At 45.4% G+C, this 13,358-nt stretch overlaps 1 protein-coding gene and 3 long non-coding RNA genes across 31 annotated transcripts in view; 2 read left to right on the forward strand and 2 right to left on the reverse strand.

The window, feature by feature from the left end:
- Nucleotides 1–13,358, reverse strand: part of LOC144339751 (uncharacterized) — a 157,944-nt gene that overhangs the window by 126,004 nt on the left and 18,582 nt on the right. The window lies entirely within an intron of this gene.
- The window catches only part of CUX1 (cut like homeobox 1), a 472,306-nt gene that overhangs the window by 20,187 nt on the left and 438,761 nt on the right, over nucleotides 1–13,358 (forward strand).
- On the reverse strand, nucleotides 7,561–9,533 carry LOC144339807 (uncharacterized). Its single transcript, XR_013415183.1, has 2 exons — nucleotides 9,356–9,533; nucleotides 7,561–8,851 (listed from the first exon to the last, which is right to left on the reverse strand). It is a non-coding gene; the product is annotated as an uncharacterized LOC144339807 (long non-coding RNA).
- On the forward strand, nucleotides 7,805–13,207 carry LOC144339757 (uncharacterized). Its single transcript, XR_013415132.1, has 2 exons — nucleotides 7,805–8,949; nucleotides 13,098–13,207. It is a non-coding gene; the product is annotated as an uncharacterized LOC144339757 (long non-coding RNA).

The following is a 13,358-nucleotide window of genomic DNA, read 5'->3' on the forward strand; positions in this document are numbered from 1 at the left end:
CCTCAGGTGACCCACCGGCCCCGGCCTCCCAAAGTGCTGGGATTACAGGCGAGAGCCACCGCACCAGGCTTTTAGTTACTTTAAAATGTACGATTAAATTATGATTGACTATAGTCACCCTGTTGTGCAATCAAATATTAGGCCTTATTCATTGATTCTAACTTTTTTTTTTTTGTAGCCATTAGCTGTCCCCACCTCCCTGCATTGTTGTGTTTTGACCTCTTATGTGTAAGTCCTGTTTATTCTCCAGAACGCTCCTTTTAACACCCAGGCCATTCCATCTCTCTTTCTTCTGCCCTGGGTGTCATACCATCTCTTCCTCAGATCTCTCCTGGGGTGCAGGGGCTCCCCTCCAAACGACTGCTGTGCACAGAGTGATTTTGTGCTCAGGCATGTGGATCGCTTGAGCCCAGGAGTTTGAGACCATCCTGGGCAACACAGTGAGACCCCATCTCTACAAAAAAAAAAAAGGCTGTTGTACAGTTTGGGATGAGAGTTAGTTGCCCCCACAGTCCTCCCTCCTCCCAACCCCACCTTCCCTCCTTGCTCAGCAACAAGGGACCCCCATCCCTGGGCGATGAAGCCTCAGGGTTGTCTAAATCCTTGGCCGGGCACAGTGGCTCATGCCTGTAATCCCAACACTTTGGGAGGCCAAGGCGAGTGGATCACCTGAGGTCAGGAGTTCGAGACCAGCCTGGCCAAGGCTCTGAGACAGAGCAAGAGTCCTTCTCAAAAAAAAAAAAAAAAAAGAATCCTGGCCCATTCCTTCCCCATGGCCAGGGCATTACACTTTGTTTTGGCCGGAGAAACTGGGAGTGCCCATTGTCTGCCTGGGGACATGCCTGTGGGAGAAGAGGCTGACCCCACCTGCTACCACCATCCCAGCATGGGTGCGACGGGGGGCAGGGGAGACAGAGTAAAAATTGCAGAGGACATGGGGCAGGAAGATGGAAGGAAACGGGGCCCTCAATGGCTCTGAGCTGTGGAGTGAGCCAGTCCTGCAGTGCCCAGTCCCCATTTTTTGTGGCCTGAGAAAGTCAAATTTCCTCATCCTTTGTCGTTGGCCATTGTGTTATTTGGAGCGGGAAAAGCATTCTGAAACAAGCTACTACAATGAAAATCCAGGTCCTAGCAACTTGCTGTGCACAGCTTTGGCTTGGCATGGACTTAGAGAGTGACGTCTTTGAGATACACTGGTCCGGGGTGCAGGTATATTTGAGTGTGTGAGGAGGACATATGTCCTCTAAGCTCTGTTTTCTAAAGGCAGCAGAATTCCATTTGCCAAGCCAGATGTCCCTCAATACGTTAGATCCCGCCAATAAAACATTAAGCAATTAGAATGGTTAATATTCAGTAAAGTATAATTAGAAGCTGGCATAAATTGTGAATGAAATTGGCAGGTTCCATACGTTACAGCGAAATACCAAATCTTTTTTTAGTTGTGTATGTGTATCTCAGTGAGTCTATCAACTCGGATGGGTGAATCTTACCTCCTCTGTGGATAGAAATGAGCTCAATTTCAACTCAGTTCACTATAATTTTAAATGTTTAAGAACATCTTGCCAGTTGTTCTATCATGTTAAAGATACTGACATCTGGCTGGGTGGAGTGGCTCATGCCTGTAATCCCAGCACTTTGGGAGGCCGAGGCGGGTGGATTGCTTGAACCCAGGAGTTCAAGACCAGCCTGGGCAACATAGTGAGACCCCCTCTTTACCAAAAAATCCAAAAGTAGCTGGGCATGGTGATGCACACCTGTGGTCCCAGCTACTCAGGAGGCTGAGGTGGGAGGATCGCTTGAAGCCGGGAGGTCGAAGGTGCAGGGAGCCATGATGGTGACACTGTACTCCAGCCTGGGTGACAGAACGAGACCCTATCAAAAAAAAAAAATAAATAAAGATACTAAAATTCTCAAATCAAATTATAAGGGTTTTAACATGCCCATTTCTACACCATGTGCAAGAAAAACCAATCTTTGTTTTCTGCCTGCCTTTAGGGTCCATTCTCATTTTCAGCCCCCTTTCCTCATTCTACTATATTAATTATGCCTTTATATGGATGCAGACTTATGAAACATATAGCCTATTTTGTATGTATACGTGGTTTTAATTCGTAAGCGTGGCACTGTGTCCTAAATCTTTTTCTCCTTCCTTTTCACTCATCAATTTTTTTTTTTTTTTAATGAGACAGAGTCTCGCTCTGTCGCCCAGGCTAGAGTGCAGTCGCACGATCTTGGCTCACTGCAACCTATGCCTCCTGGGTTTAGGTGATTCTCTTGCCTCGGCCTCCTGAGTAGCTGGGACTACAGGTGCCCTCCACCACGCCCGGCTAATTTATGTATGTTTAGTAGAGACGGGGTTTCATCATGTTGGCTAGGCTGGTCTCAAACTCCTGATCTCAGGTGATCAACCCACCTCGGCCTTCCAAAGTGCTGGGATTATAGGCGTGAGCCACCTCACCCAGCCTCACTCATCACAATTTTTGAGATCTTGTTGTCTATGTCATTCCCTGTGAATTGTGTTTGTTGTGACAGCCGTATTGAAATCCATCTTCAGGGCCAGGTGCGGTAGCTCACGCCTGTTATCCCAGCACCTTGGGAGGCCGAGGCAGATGGATCACCTGAGATCAGGAGTTCGAGACCAGCCTGACCAACATGGTGAAACCCCATCTCTACTAAAATACAAAAAATTAGCCGGGCGTGGTGGCGCATGCCTGTAATCCCAGTTACTTGGGAGTCTGAGACAGGAGAATCACTTGAACCTGGGAGGTAGAGGTTGCAGTGAGCCGGGATTGTGCCATTGCACTCCAGCTTTGGCAACAAAAGTAAAACGCTATCTCAAAAAAAAAAAAAAATCCGTCTTCAGCATTCACCTGTGTTAATCAGCCCAGACTGCCGTAGCAGAGTACCATAGGTGGGGTGGCTTACACATATTTACACAACGCGTATTTATCTCTTATAGTTCTGGAGGCTGGAAAGTCCACGATCCGGGTACGGGCCAACATGGTTCCTGGTGCGGGCCCTTTTCCTGGCTTGCAGACGGGCTTGTTTTTGCTGTGTTGCCACATAGCAGAGAGTGTGCGCAGGCAGGCAAGCCAGCTCTTTGGTATCTCTTGTTTTAAGTATACTAATCCCATGATGAGGGCTTTACCCTAGTGACCTCAGTCATATTGGAGGCTGGGGCTTCAATGTATGAATTTGAGCGGGGTGGAACAGTTCAGTCCTTAGCAGCACCCTAGCTCACACGTCCGTTTCCCTGGGGCTGGTCCCCCTCAGTAGTATCTGACCCCCCGCCCCTGCAACCTCCACGCACAGCACTGCTAGGAACGTTCTTACACACGTCCCTTACTGGTATCCAGGAGCAGGCTTGCTGGATCCAGCCAGAAAGTGTTCCTCCTTTCACGAAGCACCTCCAGATCGCTTCCCAGCGTGGCTGTCCCACTTACTCCCCCACCCACCGTCGTGAGAGTTTCTTTCCCTCACAACACAGTCTCATCCGTGCTTTGTGGAGATATTTTTTGCCAGAGGGATGGTTTTAAAGTTGGTTCTTCAGTGTTGTGTCATGATCACCAGGAAAGTCGATCTCTGCGATAAGCCTCATTTTATACTTGTCAGCTTTTCAGATTTTGCCTTTTGTAAATTGGTCATATATTTTGTCCTCTTTTTTTTTGTTGTTTTTTTAAATGGTTTACCATCTTTTTGTTGATTTGCAAGAGCTCCTTGTATGTTCCACATAGGAATAATTTGTCAATTTTCTTTCTTTCTTTTTTTTTTTTTTTTTAAACATAGTTTTGCTCTTGTTGTCCAGGCTGGAGTACAATGGTACGGTCTTGGCTCACTTCAACCTCCGCCACCTGGGTTCAAGCGATTCTCCTGGCTCAGCCTCCCCAGTAGCTGGGATTACAAGCATGTACCATCACACCGGGCTAATTTTTGTATTTTTAGTACAGATGGGGTTTCACCATGTTGGTCAGGCTGGTCTCAAACTCCTGACCTCAGGTGATCCGTCTGCCTCGGCCTCTCAAAGTGCTGGGATTACAGGCGTGAGCCACTGTGCCGGCTGTTACAGTTTTTTTAATAAAAAAAAAATTCTAATAGATTATTGTGATATAGAGGAAACAATTGGTTTTTGTTGACTTTGAAGCTGGGAAACTTGCTGTTAATATTTTTACTAATTAACTTGATTCTGTTGCATTTTCTCTGGAGATAATAGTATATGCAAAAAATGCAAGTTTTTATTTGTTCCTTTCCTTCTGATTCTTACAGTGGAGTGACTTGCTGGCTAGAATCTAAAGTACTCAGTTACACGGTAGTGGTGACAGAGGCTGCCCTTTTCTTTCTCTTTCTACCAAAGGAGATTTTTGGTAGAAGCTTTAACCAGGTGGAGGAACTACCTTAACTCCCCTTTCCATAGTTTTTAGATAATTTTTGTTTTTTGGTATAAATAGCCGTTGTCCTCTTGCAGATACTTTTCCTTAAAACCTATTCATGTCCATGGCATTTTTATCCCTTAGTTTATGAATGTGATAAATTCCATTGATTGACTATATGATGTTGAATCCTTTATTGCTTTCTGGGATAAACTCTTCTTATATTTTAAAAATATTGTTGGATTTGATTTACAGTTTTCAAATCTGTGTTATTAAGTGAAATTGGCCTATAATTTTCTTATTCAGTTGGAATTGAGGTTTACTAGTCTCATGAAATGGGTAAACATCGCGTTGGAACAATTTATATAACATGAGGATTATCTGTATCTTAAAATTTGATAGCTCACCTTTGAAACCATCAGGGCCTGAGACTTTAGAATGGTGACTGGGAGGCATTTAATATTTCACTTTTTTTGTTATTGGTCTATTCAGGTTTTTTATTCTTTTTTTGGAGACGGAGTCTTGCTCTGTCACCCAGGCTGGACTGCAGTGGCGCGATCTTGGCTCACTGCAACCTCCGCCTCCCGGGTTCACGCTGTTCTCCTGCCTCAGCCTCCCGAGTAGCTGGGACTATAGGCACCCACCACCATGCCCGGCTAAGTTTTTGTATTTTTAGTAGAGACAGGGTTTCACTGTGTTAGCCAGGATGGTCTCGATCTCCTGACCTCGTGATCCGCGCACCTCGGCCTACGAAAGTGCTGGGATTATAGGCGTGAGCCACTGCGCCCTGCAGGTTTTCTATTCTTGTGTCAATTTTGGCATTTTATAATTTTCTAAAAATGTTTTCATTTTATCTTGGTTTTAAAACTTACTGTTCTATGATCATAGTATTTTTTTGTAAATCTGTTTTGAACTCTAGCTGTCTCCCATTTCTTTTTTTTTTTTTTTTTTTTTTTTTGAGACAGAGTCTCGCTATGTCGCCCAGGGTGGAGTGCAGTGGCCGGATCTCAGCTCACTGCAAGCTCCGCCTCCCGGGTTTTTACGCCATTCTCCTGCCTCAGCCTCCCGAGTAGCCGGGACTACAGGCGCCCACCACCTCGCCCGGCTAGTTTTTTGTATTTTTTAGTAGAGACGGGGTTTCACCGTGTTAGCCAGGATGGTCTCGAACTCCTGACCTCGTGATCCGCCCGTCTCGGCCTCCCAAAGTGCTGGGATTACAGGCTTGAGCCACCGCGCCCGGCCGCTGTCTCCCATTTCTACATTCTGTGTTTCTGAATTTATTTACAACTTTTCTCTTTTTATTTTTAGTTGTGCATAGAGGTTTGTTTATCTTACTGATCTTGAAAAAACAACTTTTGGTCTTGTTAATCTTGCCTTTTTGTTTATGTGGTGTATTTCTCACCATTATTTTATTCTCTGAGTGCATTCTTTTCCTAACTTCTTTTTTTGAATACTCAGCTTTTTATTTTATTTCATTTATTTATTTATTTATTTTTGAGACAGTCTCGCTCTGTCACCCAGGCTGGAGGGCAGTGGTAAGAGCTCAGCTCACTGCAGCCTCTGCCTCCCGGGTTTAAGTGATCCTCCCACCTCAGTCTCCTGAGTAGCTGGGATTACAGGCACCCATCACCATGCCCGGCTCATTTTTGTGTTTTTAGTAGAGACGGGATTTCAGCATGTTGGACAGGCTGGTCTTGAACTCCTGACCTTGCATGATCCACCCGCCTCAGCCTCACGAAGTGCTGGGATTATAGGCATGAGCCACTGCGCCCGGCCTTGAATACTCAGCTTTTTAAATTGGGATTCTTTCTTGTTTTGGATAAATCTATTCAAAGCCATAACATTTCTGCTAAGTATTATTTTAGCTGTGTTCCACAAATTTTGACATGTAGTGCTTTCATTTTTATTCATTTTGTAATTTTCTATTCATTTTGTAATTTCCCTTATAATTTTCTGTTTAACCCAAGGGTTATTTAATACTGTATATTTTTAAGATTTTTGACATTTTTCTTTAATGGCTTTTAAAAATGTTGTTGCTGTCATTTTTATCACATATGGTCAGAGAACATAGTTCCCGTAATCCTAGTTCTTTGGAATCTATGAGGCCTTCTTTTTGGTGCCTTGCACATGGTGGATTTTTGTGAATTTTCCATATGTGCTCAAAAAGAATGTGTTTTTGTTTGAGTAGAAAAACGTTAAATATGCAATATATAAGTGACATATACAATATAGTCATACAGTTTGTTTGGTATATAGAATATGTTCATGTCAATGTTTCTTTGATAATTTTCTTCCTATAGTGTTTTATTTATTTTTTCTTTTTTTGAGACAGAGTCTTGCTCCATCACCCAGGCTGGCATGCAGTGACGTGATCTCTGCTCACTGCAACCTCTGCCTCCCAGGATCAAGCTTCTTGTGCCTCAGCCTCCCGAGAAGCTAGGATTACAGGAGCACACCACCACGCCCAGCTAATTTTTGTAGTTTTAGTAGACTGGGTTTCATTATGTTGCCCAGGCTGGTCTGTAACTCCTGACCTCAAGTGATCCTCCTGCCTCAGCCTCCCAAAGTGTTATGATTTCAGGTGTGAGCCACCATGCTGGGCCTTCCTATAGTTTTTCACGGTTGTTACATTATATTAGGTTAAGGCTGTGCTGTTACATGCACATATGATCGTGATCTTTAGATTTTCCTGATCTATTTTTTTTTTTTTTGATGTCTATATGGACTCATGTTTTTCACGTTAAATTCTATTTGTTTTGATGTTAAAATTATTCTATTTTTTTTTTGTTTTTGGTTTGATGTTGCTTTTTCTCTTTAATTATTTCCAATCCATATCATTTTGCTTTCATTGCATCTGTTGTAGATATGTGATGTAAGATCTCGTTTTTAAAACCCAGATTGAGAATCTTTGATAAGTGAATTTAGCTGATACACATTTCTGGTAGTTGTATTATATTAGGATTTTGTGTTTTCTGTTTACCATTGCTTATTTTTTAAAAAGCTTCTCTTGTAGTGCTTTGTAGGGTTAAACTTTCTTCTGCTGGATTTTAAAGTTGTGCAATCTATTTTATTCTTCTAGAGCTCAGAATTGTGATTATTCTTAAAATTATTAAGAGCCATTTATGTGATTAGTTTTTCCTATCCATTTCTTTTTTTTTTCTTTTTCTTTTTTCTTTTTTTTTTTTTTTTTTTGAGACGGAGTCTCGCTCTGTCACCCAGGCTGGAGTGCAGTGGCCGGATCTCAGCTCACTGCAAGCTCCGCCTCCCGGGTTCACGCCATTCTCCTGCCTCAGCCTCCCGAGTAGCTGGGACTACAGGCGCCTGCCACCTCGCCCGGCTAAGTTTTTGTATTTTTAGTAGAGACGGGGTTTCACTGTGTTACCCAGGATGGTCTCGATCTCCTGACCTCGTGATCCGCCCGTCTCGGCCTCCCAAAGTGCTGGGATTACAGGCTTGAGCCACCGCGCCCGGCCTCTTTTTTTTTTCTTTTAGAATATAATTGATTTTTAAATTCACTTGTTTCAACTGCCTGGAGTAGGGATTCCTGTCAGTTTCTAAAGCCTATTGGTATCTTTGTCTTTCTGTCAAATAAGCTAAGTGATAGGGACCTTGTTCCCTCCCTTCAGCCTGTTGAGATCATCTAGATTCTAGGATAATGGTGCCATCTAGGACTGTGGCCCTTGGGCGTGCAGAATCAGCCTCACCAGGTATTAGACTTTCAGTATTAATTTTCCCTCCTTGCTAGAATATATGAACAAATGTGACCCTGAAAGAGCCAATCCTTCAGGATGGATCCAGAGTGGCTAAACCAGGCCTAAATTTAAAATAGAGCCAGACGGCCATTTGCAGATTAGAGGTCACACATTTAGTCTGAGTTCCCTGAAAACCTGCACCTTTGTTAAGTTTGGGACTTTCAGAGCTCACCTGACCCAACCAGTCTGAGTTCACCTGCCCTGGCCAATCAGGGCTCAGCTGTGTCAACCAATCAGACCTAAGCAAGTTTGAATCATTTATTTGCATAAAGAAATCTGATTGGGAACCTGGGTGGGCACTTTTGCTATTATCAAACGACCCTCCCCGCCAAGCAACTCTGTTTACACGGAAGGCTGCATCTCCCTGGTTTGCAGGGAATAAAGTGTCTTTCCTCCAGGTTCCTTTTCAGAGCACTTTTGTTAGCAGGTATTAAACTTCTTGAGACTTTAAAATCTGAGTCTATACTTTTTCCACCTTCATATTTTTTTTTTTTTTTTTGAGGCGGACTCTCGCTCTGTCGCCCAGGCTGGAGTGCAGTGGCCGGATCTCAGCTCACTGCAAGCTCCTCCTCCCGGGTTTACACCATTCTCCTGCCTCAGCCTCCCGAGTAGCTGGGACTACAGGCGCCCGCCACCTCGCCCGGCTAGTTTTTTTGTATTTTTTTAGTAGAGGCGGGGTTTCACCGTGTTAGCCAGGATGGTCTCGATCTCCTGACCTCGTGATCCGCCCGTCTCGGCCTCCCAAAGTGCTGGGATTACAGGCTTGAGCCACCGCGCCTGGCCTCCACCTTCATATTTAAGTGATACATTAGCTGGATGTAAAATTGCAGGTCAGAATTCTTTTTCTTCAACACCGAGATGATTCCCCTGTTTTCTTTTTGCAGAGAGTCACAGTTGAGAAATATGAGGACAGTGTGATTCTTACTGCTTTGGAGGAAGTCTGGTTTTTCTTTTTATCCTTGTTTTCATTCTTTTTATCCTTGTCATCTTTTTTTTTTTTTTTTTGAAACAGAGCCTCTCTCTGTCGCCCAGGCTGGAGTAGAGTGGCACAATCTTGGCTCACTGCAACCTCCGCCTCCCAGGTTCAAGTGATTCTTGTGCCTCAGCGTTTTGAGTAGCTGGGATTATAGGGACCTGCCACCACGCCCTGCTAAGTTTTGTATTTTTAGTAGAGATGGGGTTTCACCACGTTGGCCAGGCTGGTCTTGAACTCCTGACCTCAGGTTATCCACCCACCTTGGCCTCCCAAAGTGCTGGGATTACAGTCGTGAGCCACTGGGCCTGGTCTGTCTTTATTCTTTAATATCACCAAAATGTTTCTAAATATGGATTTCTCCCCCGTGCCTATCTTATTTGGCACTTTACTGACCCTTTGATTCTGATGTCTTATTTTTTTATTTTATTCTAGGGAGTTCTCATACATTTATCTCTCCAAATATTTTCTCTCCTCTCTTTATTTTTTCTTCATTCTAGGACACCCACTGTACAGGTGTCAACCCTTCTTCTGTTCTCCATCTCTCTCTTTTTGAAATGGAGATGGGGTCTCACTATGTTGCCTGCTCTGGTCTTAAACTCCTGGGCTCAAGCAGTCCTCCTGCCTCAGCCTTCCATAATGCTGGGATTACATGTGCAAGCCACCATGCCTGGCCTGTTCTCTGTATCTCTTGACATTAGCCTCATTCTCGAACATGAAGAGAGTAGCCTTGGTGTAGACTGGCCACGAACTGGCGATTGTTGAGATGGGCAATTGGTAGTGAGGGTACCCATGAATTGGCGATTGTTGAGACAGGCGATAGGTGGTGAGGTACTGTTTATATGTATTTCAAATACTGTCCGTGTATAGCTACAGTTGACTTACCTCCTACTGAGACCCACTGGCCTTAGCCTGTGGTGTGGGGATGAAGGTGGGGAGGGAATAGAAGAGGAGGCTGGCTGGATAGGCCTGGGGCTGGCTGCCGGGACAGTTAACATGACTTATGTGGCACGTCTTACATTTCTATGGGACAGTGCTGTTCCAATCTAGCCCCTTGCTAGGCAAAGTGATTCATGAACCAGCGACAGTGGTATCACCTGGGAGCTCGTTAGAAATGCAGGATCTGGCCGGGCACAGAGGCTCATGCCTATAACCCTTTGGGAGCACTTTGGGAGACTGAGGCCGGAGGATCACTTGAGTTCAAGACCAGCCTGGCCAATGTGGTAAAACCCCATCTCTACTAAAAATACAAAATTAGCCAGGTGCAGTGGCACATGCATGTAATACTAGCTACTTGGGAGGCTGAGGCAGGAGAATCGCTTGATCCCAGGAGTTGGAGATTGCAGTGAGCCGAGATTGCGCCACTGCACTCCATCCTGGGTGACAGAGTGAGACCGCATCTTTAAAAAAAAAAAAAAGGCCGGGCGCGGTGGCTCACGCCTGTAATCCTAGCACTTTGGAAGGCTGAGGCGGGCGGATCACGAGGTCAGGAGATTGAGACCATCCTGGCTAACACAGTGAAACCCCGTCTCTACTAAAAATACAAAAAATTAACCGGGCATGGTGGCGGGGCGCCTGTAGTCCCAGCTACTCCGGAGGCTGAGGCAGGAGAATGGCGTGAACCCGGGAGGTGGAGCTTACAGTGAGTCGAGATCACGCCACTGCACTCCAGCCTGGGTGACAGCGAGACTGTCTCAAAAAAAAAGAAAAAAGAAAAAAATGCAGGCTTTCAGGCCCCACCCCAGGCCTCCTGAGTCAGAATCTGCATTTTTATGAGATTGCCAGGTGAATCATATGCACATGAATGTTTGCACATTAAATGAGCACTGGTCTGGATCCTTTAAAAAGGGATGATTGGTTTTATTTAATTCATATTTTAATAGAGTGACTCCTCCCTTACCTTCCAAGTTGAGCTCTCCCAGCATAGATGGCCCAGCTGCGAGGACCGATGCCCACAGTCTGTGCATAAACAGGGGAGTTCCCGAGCCCTTTCCCAAGCCGCCTTTAAATGCAACTCCTTTTTTTTTTGAGATGGAGTCTCGCCCTGTCGCCTGGGCTGGAGTGCAGTGGCCGGATCTCAGCTCACTGCAAGCTCCGCCTCCTGGGTTTACGCCATTCTCCTGCCTCAGCCTCCTGAGTAGCTGGGTCTACAGGCACCCACCACCTCGCCGGGCTAGTTTTTTGTATTTTTTTTTTTTAGTAGAGACGGGGTTTCCCTGTGTTAGCCAGGATGGTCTCAATCTCCTGACCTCGTGATCTGCCCGTCTCGGCCTCCCAAAGTGCTGGGATTACAGGCTTGAGCCACCGCGCCCGGCCTTTTTTTTTTTTTTTTTTTTTCGAGACAGGGTCTTGCACCATTGCCCAGGCAGGAGTGCAGTGGTGCAGTCCTAGCTCACTGCAGCCTCGACCTCCTGGGATCAAGCGATCCTCCCACCACAACCTCCCACCTAAGCCCCCCGAGTAGCTAGGACTACAGGCGTGTGCCACCATGCCCAGCTGATTTTATTTTTTGTATTTTTTTTTGTAGAGGTGATGTTGCTCAGGCTGGTCTTGAACTCTTTGACCTCAGCAATGCTCCCACCTCAGCTTCCCAAAGTGCTGGGATTGCAGGCAGGAGCCACCCTACCCAGCCGAACTCTTTTCTTACATGTAGTTCTAACAGTTATTGATCATCACTCTTCAAGGTGCTCATACATTAAAACAGCAAATTGGAAGTAGGCCAAGAAGGTGCTAGTGGCAGCCCCACGGACAGTAGCAATTAGGACCAGTTGCCAGCTTGATAGTGGGAGACCAGAGAGACTAAAAATAATTGCAGCCTGCGTTGGTCTGGTATGGATGCTGACTTCCAGACACGTAGCTGGGTGCAGTGGCTCATGCTGTAATCCCAGCACTTTGGGAATCCAAAGTGAAATGATAACTTGCCAGGAATTCGAGAGCAGCCAGGGCAACATAGCAAGACCCTGTCTCTACAAAAAAATTAAAAAATTAAAAAAAATTAGTTGGCATGGCAGCATGCACCTGTAGTCTCAGCTACTTGGGAGGCTGAGATGGCAGGATTGCTGGAGCCCAGGAGTTCAAGGCTGCAGCAAGCTGTCATTCTACCACTGCACTGTAGGTTGGGCAACAGAACAAGGTCCTATCCCTAAAGAAATGACAAAATAAACTGTCAACCTCCTGGTGGAGAAGGTAGTATTTTCACCAACGCTGTAGCAAATGTCAAGGCCAGGACAAACACTTGTTTGGAAAATTTACTTTTGAGGAACCTCCTCTCCTCTAGTGGTGCTGGATTCATGATATGTTGTTACCTGGAAATGGCAGCTCTCACTGGGGTAAGAACCTGGGGTTTTGGAGATGGCCTATGTTTGGAGGCGCCTGATCCCCATCAGCAGCCATGCGCCCCACTGTCTGGGCAGTGGCCAAGGGCGCTCTGTTTTGGATGGCAGACAGCGCATCTGATTTGGAATTTTTGTTCCAGCACTTCTTAGCTGCGTGACTTCAGGCACTGAACCTGCTTCCTCCGTGAAACAGCGATAAAACTATTTACTGTGTAGAGGATTCTGTGAGACTCAGTGTATGTCAGTGCCTGATGTACTATTCTAAATTTATTTTTATTTTTATTTTAGAGATGGGGTCTTGCTGTGTTGCCCAGGCTGGTCTTGAACCGCTGGCCTCAGGTGATCCTCTGGCCTCAGCCTCCCAAAATGCTTTTTCATTTTTAGCCTCAAAATGAGAAAGTAAAGTGTGGTGGTGTTGGCAGCTCACCCATAGAAACTGCTTTAAAGGCCAGGCACAGTGGTTCATGCCTGTAATCCCAGCACTTTGGGAGGCCAAGGCAGGCAGATCACCTGAGATCAGGAGTTCAAGATCAGCCTGGCCAACATGGTGAAACCCCGTCTCTACAAAAATACAAAAATTAGCGGGGTATGATGGCAGGTGCCTGTAATCCCAGCTACTCAGGAGGCCGAGGCGGGAGAATCACTTGAACCCGGGATCTGGAGGTTGCAGTAAGCCAAGATCGTGCCATTGCACTCCAGCCTGGGCAACAGAGTGAGACTCAAAAAAAAAAAAAAAAAGAAAAGAAAAAAAGAAACTGCTTTATATTAAAATAAAAATAATGGTCATAATCTGGCCTTAGGGGCCATAGCATCAATGCTGAGGCCTAGATCACCCAGGTCACTGGGCATGTATTGATGTTGTGTTGTTTACATGTTTTATTTCTTTTATGCTTTTTCCCAGAGATTGATTTTTTTCCCCTCCCTTATGTGA

Source organism: Macaca mulatta, chromosome 3, assembly GCF_049350105.2.
Source record: "Macaca mulatta isolate MMU2019108-1 chromosome 3, T2T-MMU8v2.0, whole genome shotgun sequence".
NCBI lineage: Eukaryota > Metazoa > Chordata > Mammalia > Primates > Cercopithecidae > Macaca > Macaca mulatta.